This window comes from Theropithecus gelada, chromosome 5, assembly GCF_003255815.1.
Source record: "Theropithecus gelada isolate Dixy chromosome 5, Tgel_1.0, whole genome shotgun sequence".
In the NCBI taxonomy this organism is placed as follows: domain Eukaryota; kingdom Metazoa; phylum Chordata; class Mammalia; order Primates; family Cercopithecidae; genus Theropithecus; species Theropithecus gelada.
In genome coordinates this window covers 142,267,495-142,279,862 of record NC_037672.1, presented here as the reverse complement: position 1 = coordinate 142,279,862, position 12,368 = coordinate 142,267,495, and the positions used below count along the sequence as shown (strand labels likewise).

At 40.9% G+C, this 12,368-nt stretch overlaps 1 pseudogene; it reads left to right on the top strand.

The window, feature by feature from the left end:
* Nucleotides 1–512: 512 nt before the first annotated feature.
* Nucleotides 513–1,246, top strand: LOC112624377 (annotated as a pseudogene).
* Nucleotides 1,247–12,368: the final 11,122 nt, after the last annotated feature.

The following is a 12,368-nucleotide window of genomic DNA, read 5'->3' as shown; positions in this document are numbered from 1 at the left end:
TTTCTGTTGTGTACGATGAAAAGTCCTGTACAACAATGTGAATATACTTAACACTACTAAACTGTACACGTTAAAATGGTTAAAATGATAAATTTTATGTTATGTATATTTTGCCACAATTTTTAATTAAAGTATATTAGATCTTACACTCGGGCCTGTGGCACCAGCAAGATGGGCAAATGTTGGAGTCTTTTCTTTTTTTTTTTTTTTTTGAGACAGAGTCTTGCTCTGTCACCCATGCTGGAGTGCAGTGGCATGATCTCAGCTCACTGCAACCTCCGCCTCCCAGGTTCAAGTGATTCTTCTGCCTCAGCCTCCCAAGTAGCTGGGACTATAGGTGTGTGCCACCACGCCCGGCTAATTTTTGTATTTTTTTTAGTAGAGACAGGGTTTCACCATATTGGCCAGGTTGGTCTCAAACTACTGGCCTCGTGATCCACCCGCCTCGGCCTCCCAAAGTGCTGGGATTACAGGCATGAGTCACCACACCAGTCCTGTGTTGCAGTCTTTAAACTGCCAGGAAGCTCTGTAGCCACCAACACGACCAGAAGAGGCATAATAAACAGTTTAAGACCCATTTCCAAATGTTTTTGAAGGCAAGCTGCCACTAAGTTTTTTTTGCGGGGGAAATGGTCTTGCTCTGTCACCCATGCTGGAATGCAGTGGCACAATCACAGCTCACTGCAACCTCAACCTCCCAGACTCAAGTGATCCTCCTACCTCAGCCTCCTGAGTAGCTGGAACCACAGGTGCATACCACCACATCTGGCTAATTAAATAAAAGAAAAAAAAATTTTAATAGATAGGACCTCACTGTGTTGCCCAGGCTGATCTCAAACTCCTGGACTCAAGTGATCCTCCCACCTTGGCCTCCCAAAGTGCTGGGATTCTGTAATCACAGGTGTGAGCCATCACACCCGACCCAAGGCAAACCCCTTTGAAGGCATTTCACATGCAAAGAGAATTGTACTAGAAAAAGTAGAGGTTGAACCCAAATAGCCAAATGCTGCCAGCAAGAAGTGTATCAGGGTCCAGCTAACCAAGAAATGCAATAAAACCACAGCTCTCATACACAATGACAGTTGCTTAAACTTTACTGAGGAAAATGATAAAGTTCTGGTTGCTAGATTTGGTTGCAAAAGTCATGCTGTTGGTGACATTCCTGGATTTTGCTTTAAGGTTGTCAAAGTAGCCAACATCTCTCTTGGCCTGATGCAAAAACAAGAAGGAAAGGCCAACATCATAAGGTTTGATGATTCAAAAATGGCAGCAATAAATTTTCATATGCTAAGAAGAAAGTGTATTAGAGATAGAAATTTCTTTAACTAAATACCAAAAGAAATCTTTCCCTAACAGATGTTAGGATACAAACAGGATTTTACCTTTTTCTGGGGTAAAAAGACTTCAAAGAGCACACTTCCATAAAGATTGAGAGGGCAACATATTAAGTCATATCTCTAAGAAGCAATTTCCGTGGGGGAGTTGAGATTACAAAATCCAGGTATATTGCTTCTTGGGAATGTAATTTTTCTCGGACATAGAGAGTAAGAGAAATAGCAAGTAGCTAATGCATTCCTTCTATTGTTACTCTAAAATAACAAACTCTTAAAACACAATTTTCTTCCCAATTGTTCTTTTACAGACAAGTCCAAGATCACATTTTTTTTTTTTTTTTTTTTTTTTTTTTTTTTGTGACAAGGTCTCACTCTGTTGCCCAGGCTAGAGCGCAGTGGCATAAGCACAGCTCACTGCAGTCTTAACCTCCCGGGCTCAAGCAACCCTCCTACCTCAGCCTCCTGAGTAGCTTAGAACTACGGGTGTGAGCCAGCATGTCTGGCTAATTTTTTTATTAGTATTTGTAGTGATGGGGCTCTCACTATGTTGCCCAGGCTGGTCTTGAATTCCAGGGCTCAAGCAATCCTGCCTCAGCCTCCCAAAGTGCTGGGATTACAAGCATGGGTCACTGCACCCAGCCTAAAATAACACGTTTTTCAACTGAAGTATTGGTAATACCAGTTAATTTATGGCTAATCATATGACAAATGACTATAATTTTAATACTGTGGTGAACATTGCTGTGTACACAGAAGGTAGAATTTGATCCATAGAATAACCAAATCTATGCTTCCGATGCATTTTAAGTAGATTTATGAAATTTTATCTTCATACTTGAGGATTCTTCACTAGGTAAGGGAAGTATACATTAAATGACTGTTATGGTGATATTAACTTGGAAACTATCAGAACATTCATTCAAGTTTTTATATTCTAGAGAACCTCTTCTTAATACAAGTTCCTGAAACTTACACTTAGGTATAACAAGAAGAATCTCTTCTTTAATCCCATTATGTTGAGCCATTAGTTTATCCTATTAACAAGATTATAAGAGTAATAATAGTTCTGATCCTCATGCTGATGGTCAAGGTATAATCATGATAGTAAAACAATTACTAATTATAACCAAAAAGGTAGTATAAATTCAACTTACTCTAAATTCTATAGGAAAGATCAATTTAGCTTTTGGTATTCTATTAATTTCTGTAGCAGCTTTTTTTCCTCCATGAAATTAGAGTTAAAGAAAAGAGATAAGTATTGCCAAGTCAAGAAATTAGCTTTTCTTCCCCAAAGAAAGATAATCCCTTGAAAAGTCTTACAGGGCCTGGCGCAGCAACTCGTGCCCATAATCATAGCATCTTGGGAGGCAGAAGTGGGAGGATGGGTTGAGCCCAGGAGTTCAAGATCAGCCTGGGCAACATAGAGAGACCCTGTCTCTATAAAAAATAATTTAAAAATTAGGCGGGCATGGTGGCACATGCCTGTCGTCCCAGCTACTTGGGAGGCTAAGGTAGGAAGATCATTTGATCACTTGGGCCCAGGAGGTCGAGGCTACAGTGAGCAATGATTCATAATTGCACCACTGTACTCCAGCCTGGGTGACAAAAGGAGACGTCTCCAAAAAAAAGAAAAGAAAAGAAAAGTCTTCCAGTCTCCAGTAAAAGCTCTAACCCTTTGAGGAGCGCATTTAGGTTAAATAGAGCAAGTTCAATGAGGTGATGACAGAGGAGCTAGCTGAAATGCTGAGCTCAGGTCACTGCAATTTCAGGTTTTTAAGTATCCCATAAGTATCCCTTAAAAAATTCTTTTAAAAATTGAACACAAACTTGGGAAACCAATGAATCATAAATATGAATGAAATCTCTAAAGGGCATCTAGCCTATTTTGCTGCTTCTGAGTAGAAGTCTAACTTTTAAAATATATCTCCAGGGAAGGCTCTTCCCTAAACTCCTCCAAATTAGGATAGCCAGTATAACCTTTCTCACTATATTGTATTATCCTTCAAAGCACTTACCACCAGTGAACTCAAATAATTATTTGGATTTGTTTAAGATGGCTAACTAAACTCCTCAGTTACCTCTCTCCCCTCCCAAAATCATAACGACATGATGAAAGAAATATAGCAATACAAATAAATCCATAACATGAAGGGTATCAATTGACTAGAAGAGTATGGAATTTCTAGAAGATTTAATCCAGCTAGGAGAAACCCTATAAACTTTCCTACTGAAGAATAGGACTAAACTCGGATTCAAAGTAACTGAGTCTAAGAGGCAGCCGACATGTAATGAAGGGTCTGGGGAATAACTGCATCAGCTTGCAACTCTCAGAACTGCTGACTTGGCCTCAGCCCTGGGTTAAAGCCATGAATCCACTTTCAAATAGCCAAATAAAATTAATATTCTGTTGAGTAAGACTCCTAGTGTGAGCTCTGGGACTACAGAGTTTAGGCAATAACCCCTATAACTGACAACTAGCTTGAGGGACAGGGAGCTACCACATGCAAAAACCAGGTTCCAGATGCCCTGAAGAACAGAGCCCTTTTGGCCACACTCAGTACTCCTGGCCCTCCCCTTCCTTCAGTCACCACAGCTGGGTCCTGTAACGGGAAGTCATATTCACTGCCAGGAGATCAAGTGTCTTCAGAGACACATCAGCCAATCTAGGCCACTTTTACAAATAGTAACAAACAATAGAAAACTACCAAACATTGAAATAAAGCTGAATTAATTCATTGGGTGATATCATTTTATTTTACTGAATTAACCTCTGAGAAAATAGAATTAATACAGGAAATTAAAGGTAATTTTTAAAGTGTATAATTTATTATCCCAAGAGAATCTCACACTCATTAAAACAGAAGAAGTTGCTGTGAGAAAGAATCAATTACAGTTCTCGGAAACAAAAAATTTGATTAAATTTAAATGTTTCAATATTTTGGAAAAATATTAAAGATAAAAATTTCTCCCAATACTAGAGATATTGAACATCTTTTTATGTTTTTTGATCATTTAGACTTCAATTTCTATGAAATACCTGTTTATAGTTTTTGCTCACTTTTTCGTCTCAGGTCATTTGCAATTTTTCTTATTGATTTGTGAGTTCTCTTTATATATTCTGTATATTGTTATATGCCAGGCAGATAGTTTCTTTCAGCCTGCCACCTGCCTTTCAACTATCTGTAAGTCTCTTTCAATCTGTAGGAATTTAAATTTTTTATAGAGAGTAATCTGTAATTATTTTCCTAAAAGCTCACAAGCTCTAATTTTGCATAGAAATGTTTTCTTCAGCCCCAGTACAATAACAAAGCTTCTTCTGATATAATTATAAATATTTGCTGGGCGTGGTGGCTCACACCTGTAATCCAGCACTTTGGGAGGCTGAGGCAAGGAGATCATCTGAGGTCAGGAGTTTGAGACTAGCCTCGCCAACATAATGAAACCCTATCTCTACTAAAAATACAAAAATTAGCTGGGCATGGTGGCACACACTTGTAATCTCAGCCACTCAGGAGGCTGAGGCAGGAGAATTGCTTGAAACCATGAGGTGGAGGTTGCAGTGAGCCAAGACTGTGCCACTGCACTCTAGCCTGGGTGACACAGCGAGACTTCATCTCAAAAAAAAAAAAAATTATAAATATTAAAACCATCTAACCTTTCTAAATTTCAGTTTCCTAATTTGTAAAGCTGAGATAACTTCCTTGCAAGGTTGTTGTGGAATGAATGAGACAATGCACATAAAACGTATGATATACAATAGGCACTCAAAACAGACTTAGACGATGTAGCCTTATTACAGGGATAAGAAAAGTGAGAACAATGAAAGAAAGGGACCTGGCCAAGATCAGATACAAAAATATAACCTCCCAAGTCATAGATTCAGAGCAACAAGACTAAATGACTTCTCTGTAGCCTCTTTTATGGCCTGGATAGGCATTTACCACTACTTTATAGTAAAAAAGAAAAGAAAAAAGTACACAGACACCTTGTAAATAGCTTATCCATCGCCTAATCAGCAAGGGAAGATTGTTGCACATGTTGAGATTTCACTTTATTGCTCTCTTCTCTTTCACCACTTGCTTGACTCAGCATAGCATGGTTATGGTTTCATCTTTCCCTCTCCGCACCTTGTCCTTCTCACCCCCTGCTTTTGCTTTGAATCTATCAGTCCACGTGCCATGTACCTGAAGCCTGGGACATTGATGGTCATGTCACCAATGAAGGCAGCAGGATTGCCAAACTCTATAGGGAAGAAGGACCACTTTCACCATACCCCATATTCACCATCCTGCGATGCAAATTCCTAAGGCTCTCAATCTCATTTTCTTTCACGTACGTTGCTTCAGCAGCTTCCTTGCCTCCCAGCCTCACATATACTCCATTCTGTTGTCCTACTGATATTCCTAAAGCAAAATCGGATTACGTCACTTTTTATTTAAAACCCTTCAATGCTATGTAACTCACATGTTGTTTGGCACTAGGAAAATATTTACCTTCATTGAGTCCATTTCTCCATTTGGAGAATAGGCATAATAATGGTGACCCCATTGCTTTTAATATGAAATTAGAATACCTTAGCTTGGCCTATAAATTCCTGCATGGTCTCCAGCTTCATCCCCCATCTTGCATTTCTTGGTCCAGTCATCTTAATCCTCTTTCTATTTCTAAAACACAACATGCTCACTGTTACTCTATAATTTTGCACATGCTGTTCCCTCTGTTTGGAATAATAATCTTCTCCCTCATCTAATCCCAAGGCCCTTCCATCCACCTTTATTGACTAACTCTTATTAATACATCAATGTTTAGCCTTCTTCTGAAGTATGTTTCTGACACGTAGTTATTAATTGAATGAATAACTAACAAACACGAAGCATCTACTCTGTGTTAATCATTTTATGTACAGTATCTCATTTTATCCTCATGAAATTCCCATAGGGTAGATATCATTATTCCCATCATTGTGGGAGTTGAAAGCAAGGCATCGAGAGGTTGAGTCACATGTCTAAGTTGATACAGTTATAAGAGGCAGAACTGGTACCTGAATCCAGGTCTTTCTGACTCAGTCTTTCCAAGTTTGGAATGAAGCAGAGGATCAAGCAGGACATGAAAGATGAGGTAATACTAAAATCAAATCTTAAACATAAAGCTTTCAAGAATAAGGCCCTCTTCTACAGAGTCTGCATAGGTTTTCAGAAGCAGCACAATATCTTTAAAGGCTAGCTTTTTCACCAAGTCCTGAAGAAAGAAGCCAAGGACCCACAGAGCAGTGGGTTCTCTTGGCTAGCAAAGAGATGTGGCAACCTCTGATTTTATATATATATATATGTGTGTGTGTGTGTGTATATATATATATAAAAATTCACAGTTCCTGGCTTATACCTCCCATTGCCCGTGTTATAGTCCTTTGTTATAATGTTGGACACTTTAGGCCTCAGGAGCAGGGCTCAGGAAACAGAATTTCTCCCTCTCACCTTCTCCTGTCCTCCTTTTACTTGCCTATGGCAGGACTCTAATCTGATTGTGGGCTAAAAGACTCTCACTTCAGAGAGAGTCCTGCCCCATACTCTGGAGGAACGAATGCTGCAGAGAGAGGCCAAGAAGAATCTGAACAAACAGGCCTTGCTGAGTTTAAATCATATGCTTTTTGTCCAGTCACATTTCTGCATGGTTGTCAGTCATGCCTATACAATGAAGTCGCCATAAAAACCCAAAAGGGCAGAGTTAGAGAGCTTCCAGAGAGCTGAACATGTGTAGGTTCATGGAGGGTGGTACACCAAGAAAGGGCATGGCAGCTCCGTGCCCCTTCCCCAATACCTCACGCTATGCATTTCTTCATCTGCATCCTTTGCAATATCCTTTATAATAAACTGGTAAACACAAGTGTTTCCCTGAATTCCATGAGCCTCCCTAGCAAATTATTGAGATCCAAAGAGAGGATCATGGGAAACCCGACTTGAAGCCAGTTGATCAGAAGTTCTAGAGGCTCAGACTTGCAACTCGTGTCTGAAGGTGAGGGCAGTTTTGGGATCTGAGCCCCCAACCTGTGGGATCTGACATTAGATTCAGGTAGATAGTGTTGGAATTAAATTAGAGAACATTAAGTTGGTGTCTGCTGCAGAAGTGACTGTATACTTGGTGGTGGGAAAAACCCACACACACATATTTGGTCATATATGTCTTCTGTGTTAATGATTGTTGTGGCATGAGATCACAGGGGAAAATATTGCCTGAGTTTTTCCCAAACATGACCATTCTAGACAGCCCTCCTGGAGGAGCACTTTTGTCCCATGACGTCTCTAGTGTAAGAAATTAGGAATTAGGCTGGGTGCAGTGGCTCACGCCTGTAATCCCAGCACTTTGGGAGGCCAAGGTGGGTGGATCACGAGGTCAAGAGATCGAGACCATCCTGGCCAACATGATAAAACCCCGTCTCTACTGAAAACACAAAAATTAGCGGGGCATGATGGCACATGCCTGTAATCCCAGCTACTCGGGAGGCTGAGGCAGGAGAATTGCTTGAACCCCGGAGGCAGAGGTTGCAGTGAGCCGAGATCACACCACTGCACTCCAGCCTGGTGACAGAGCAAGATTCTGTCTCAAAAAGAAAGAAATTTGGAATTAGAGGGTTCTTTTCAGACTATTAGATCCCCTTTTGTATTAGTCCTTTTTCATGCTGCCAATAAATATGTACCCAAGACTGAGCAATTTACAAAAGAAAGTCTCACAATCATGACTGAAGGCAAGGAGGAGCAAGTCACATCTTAAGTGGATGGCAGCAAGCAAAAAATGAGAGAGCTTGTGCAGGGGAATGCCTCTTTTTAAAACCATCAGATCTCATGAGACTTATTCACTATCATGAGAACCGCATGGGAAAGACTTGCCCCCATGGTTCAATTACCTCCCACCAGGTCTCTCCCACAACATATGGGAATTCAAGATGAGATTTGGGTGGGGACACAGCCAAACCATATCATCTTCTTTTTACACTATGAAGTGTAGTACATTTCTTTAAAAATGTCTCTTTTTAAAAAAAAGGCCTTCCATCCTGGTATATACAAATTTACGAGGAAAATCATACTATTGGAGTAGAAACAATTTAAATATAAAGGATAAGCTACTTAAACATCGAATTTTAGAGCTTGGGACAGTCTTATTTGTGGTCATAGCAAATTAAAATACATTATTTTAGTGTGCTATACATGGTCATAAATTATAGGTGCAGAAATAAAAATATGGTACAAAAGTGGATCTTTCTGTTTTCAAAATATCTGAGTTCCTTTACTCTTTGTTCATCATAAGAAAATGATTTACAAATAGTCACATGCTTGTGGTACTGTTAAAGTTTGCTGGAAGCTTTTTTGAGTGGTCTGTTAATGGGGTATACCTAATGATTCCATAGTGATTTATGCCTAATAATTCTATAATAGTTTTTCCTCAGACAATTCTGACTTCCGATAAGGAAAAAGGTAACTTCCTCTGAAGATTAGTGTAATGATGAATAGAGGGCCAAAAAGAAGGTTAGAAGCAACAATTGGTGTGTGATAATGATGGATGTGGTGGGAACATAAGAACTGAAAGTGAGGCACTCAAAATATAACGGATAGATATATTGTTAAGTAAAAAAAGCAGAAAGAGCAATGGACAGAATATACTACTCTGTGTGTGTGTGTGTGTGTGTGTGTGTGTGTGTGTGTGAAAGAGAAAGAGAGAGAGAAATGTCTCTGGAAAGACAGGAAACTGGTTGCCTCTTTAAAATGGGATTAGAAATACTGGTTTGAGGGAAGAGGTCAAGAGTTAGTAAAGACTTCTGCTCCTACCATGTGAGACACCTGCACCCCCTTCACCTTCCACCATGAATGTAAGCTTCCTGAAACCCTCACCAGAAGCAGATACTGGCACTATGCTTCCTCTCCAGCCTGCAGAATCATGAGCCAATTAAATCTCTCTTTTTTTTTTTTTTTTGAGACAGAGTCTCACTCTGTCACCCAGGCTGGAGTGCAGTGGCACAATCTCGGCTCACTGCAACCTCCACCTCCCGGGTTCGAGCAATTCTCCTGCCTCAGCCTCCTGAGTAGCTGGGACTACAGGCATGCACCACCGTGCCCAGCTAATTTTGTATTTTTAGTAGAGACGGGGTTTCACCATGTTGGCCAGCCTGGTCTCAAACTCCTGACCTCATGATCCACCCACCTCAGCTTCCCAAAGTGCTGGGATCACAGGCTTGAGCCACCACGCCTGGCCCCAAATTTCTAACCATCAAAGTGTTCAAGAGTTAGCCTGGCTGTTTCTAATGACTAGATTCAGATGCAGGAGCAAATAAATGACTTAAGGTTGGAAGTTAATATTTAAAGGGGAAGCAGAACATAAAAGTCTGAAAACTTTTCAGTCTGGCCATGTGACAGAGAGAAAAAGCATTATCGGGAGAGGAATTCAAGCAGGCTGCAGGGCAACTACTTGCTAGAGAGATTTGCATAACCAAAAAGGAGGCAAGTGCTGATAGGCAAGACAATGGGAAAGAGACCTTGAAGGCATTTCAGAGATCTCTGAGGCAGCCCCTCCCATCATAGGCCTAGAGACCTAGGAGAAAAGAATTGTCTAGCAGGTGAGGCCCAGGGCCCCACGGTTCTGAGCAGCCTGGGGACACTGGTCCCTGCCTCCCTGCTGCTCCAGCTCCAGCTGCAGCTCAAAGGGGCCCAGATACTGCTCAGACCTCCATTCTAGAGAGTACAAACCATAAGTCTTGGAGGCTTCCACATAGTGTTAAGCTTGCAGGTACACAGAGTGAAGGAGACTCGGCAGCCTTACCTAGATCTCAGAGGATGTATGAGAAACCCTAGATGCCCAGACAGAAGCGTGCTGCAGGAGTGGAGCCCTGATAGAGAACCCCTACTAGGGCAGTGCAGAGGGGAAATGTGGGTTTGTAAGCCCCACACAGAGTCCCTACCAGAGCACTGCCTAGTGGAGCTGTGGGAAAGGGGCTGCTATCCTCCAGATCCTCTAGAATGATAAACTCACCAGCAGCTTGCATCCTAAGCCTGGAAAAGCCACAGGCACTCAACCCCAACAAGTGATAGCAACTGCAAGGGCTGCATCCTACAAAGTCACAGAAGCAGAGCTTCCCAAGACCCTGGGAGCCCAACCCTTCTACCAGTGTGCCCTGGTTGCAGGATATAGAATCAAAGGAGACAATTTTGGAGCTTTAAGTTTTAACGACTGCCCTCCCCTGGGTTTCAGACTTGCATGGGGCCTGTAGCCCCTTTCTTTTGGCCAATTTCTCCTTTTTGTAATAGGAATGTTCACCCAATACTTGTACCCCACTTGTATCTTGGAAGTATGTAACTTGTTTTGATTTTACAGGCTCAGAGGTGGAAGCAGATGAGTCTCCGATGAGACTTTGGACTCTGACTTGGGACTTTTGAGTTAATACTGAAATGAGTTAAGACTTTGGGGGACTATTTGGAAGGCATGATTGTATTCTGCAATATAAGAAGGGCACGAGATTTTGGGGGAACTGGGGGTGGAATAATAGAGTATGGATATTTGGTCCTCATTCAAATCTCATGTTGAAATGTAACCCCAATATTGGAGGTGGGGCCTAGTGGGAGATGTTTGGGTCATGGAGGAAGCTCTCTCATGGCTTGGTGCTGTCCTCATGAGTGAGTGAGTTTTCATGAGACCTGGTTGTTTAAAGGCACCCATTCCCACCTCTTATTCTCATTCCCACCATGTGACATGCCTGCTCCACCTTTGCCTTCCAGAGGCCCTCACCAGAAGCAGATGCCAGGACTATGCTTCCTGTACAGCCTGCAGAACTGTGAGCCAATTAAACTTTTCTTTATTAAAAAAAAAAAAAAAAAAAGTATGAGTGGACTTTTTTTGTTCTGTACTTTTTTGTGTGGGTACATGTGTTTTTGCTGGGTTTTTTTGTTTGTTTGTTTTCATTTTTATTTTGCATGTATTTTCATTTCAAAACAAAACAAGAATGCATGAAGTTGCCCAGAAATGCTAGGGTCAGGTGTTTGGGGCACGTTCAAGTTTAGCCAAGCCATATGGGGTGCAGCCTCTTAGAAACTGGCCAGGAATAGATATACAACTTTTATTAAATTAATGGTTTTAGTGTGGTCCGCCTGGAGAAAGCCTAATGGACATTCTGAGAGCCAAGGAAAGAGTGATGGGACAACTGAAAGATAGATGAATGCTATGGAGCAAAGGAAAGTGAGAGATGGAACTCAAGAATGTATCTCCATTCAGGTGCTAGGTACCCAAGTGAGTGTAACTCTTGGTCTCTGTAAGGTCTTTCTCGAACAGTAGTAGAAGGCATTTTAGACCATGATAGTGATTGACATAATCCATTTGACTCTACTTGCTTTGATAGTAAGTTTCTGATTATTATTTGGCTTCCCGTGTATATTATTCACACAGAAAATATGTCCCAATCAAGAAAATTTTTGCTATCTACCCATCTGACAAAGGGATAATATCTGGAATCTACAAAGAACTTAAACAAATTTGTAAGAAAAAAATCAAACAACCCCATCAAAAAGTGAGCAAAGAATATGAACAGACACTTTTCAAAAGAAGACAGTTATGTAGCCAACGGACACATGAAAAAATGCTCATCGTCACTGGCCATCAGAGAAATGCAAATCAAAACCACAATGAGATACCATCTCACACCAGTTAGAATGGCAATCATTAAAAAGTCAGGAAACAACAGACACTGGAGAGGATGTGGAGAAATAGGAATGCTTTTATACTGTCAGTGGGAGTGTATACTAGTTCAACCATTGTAGAAGACAGTGTGGTGATTCCTCAAGGATCTAGAGCTAGAAATAGCATTTGACCCAGCCATCCCATTACTGGGTATATACCCAAAGGATTATAAACCATGCTGCTATAAAGACACATGCACATGTATGTTTACTGCAGCACTATTCACAATAGCAAAGACTTGGAACCAACCCAAATGTCCATCAATGATAGACTGGATTAAGAAAATGTGGCACATATACACCATGGAATACTATGCAG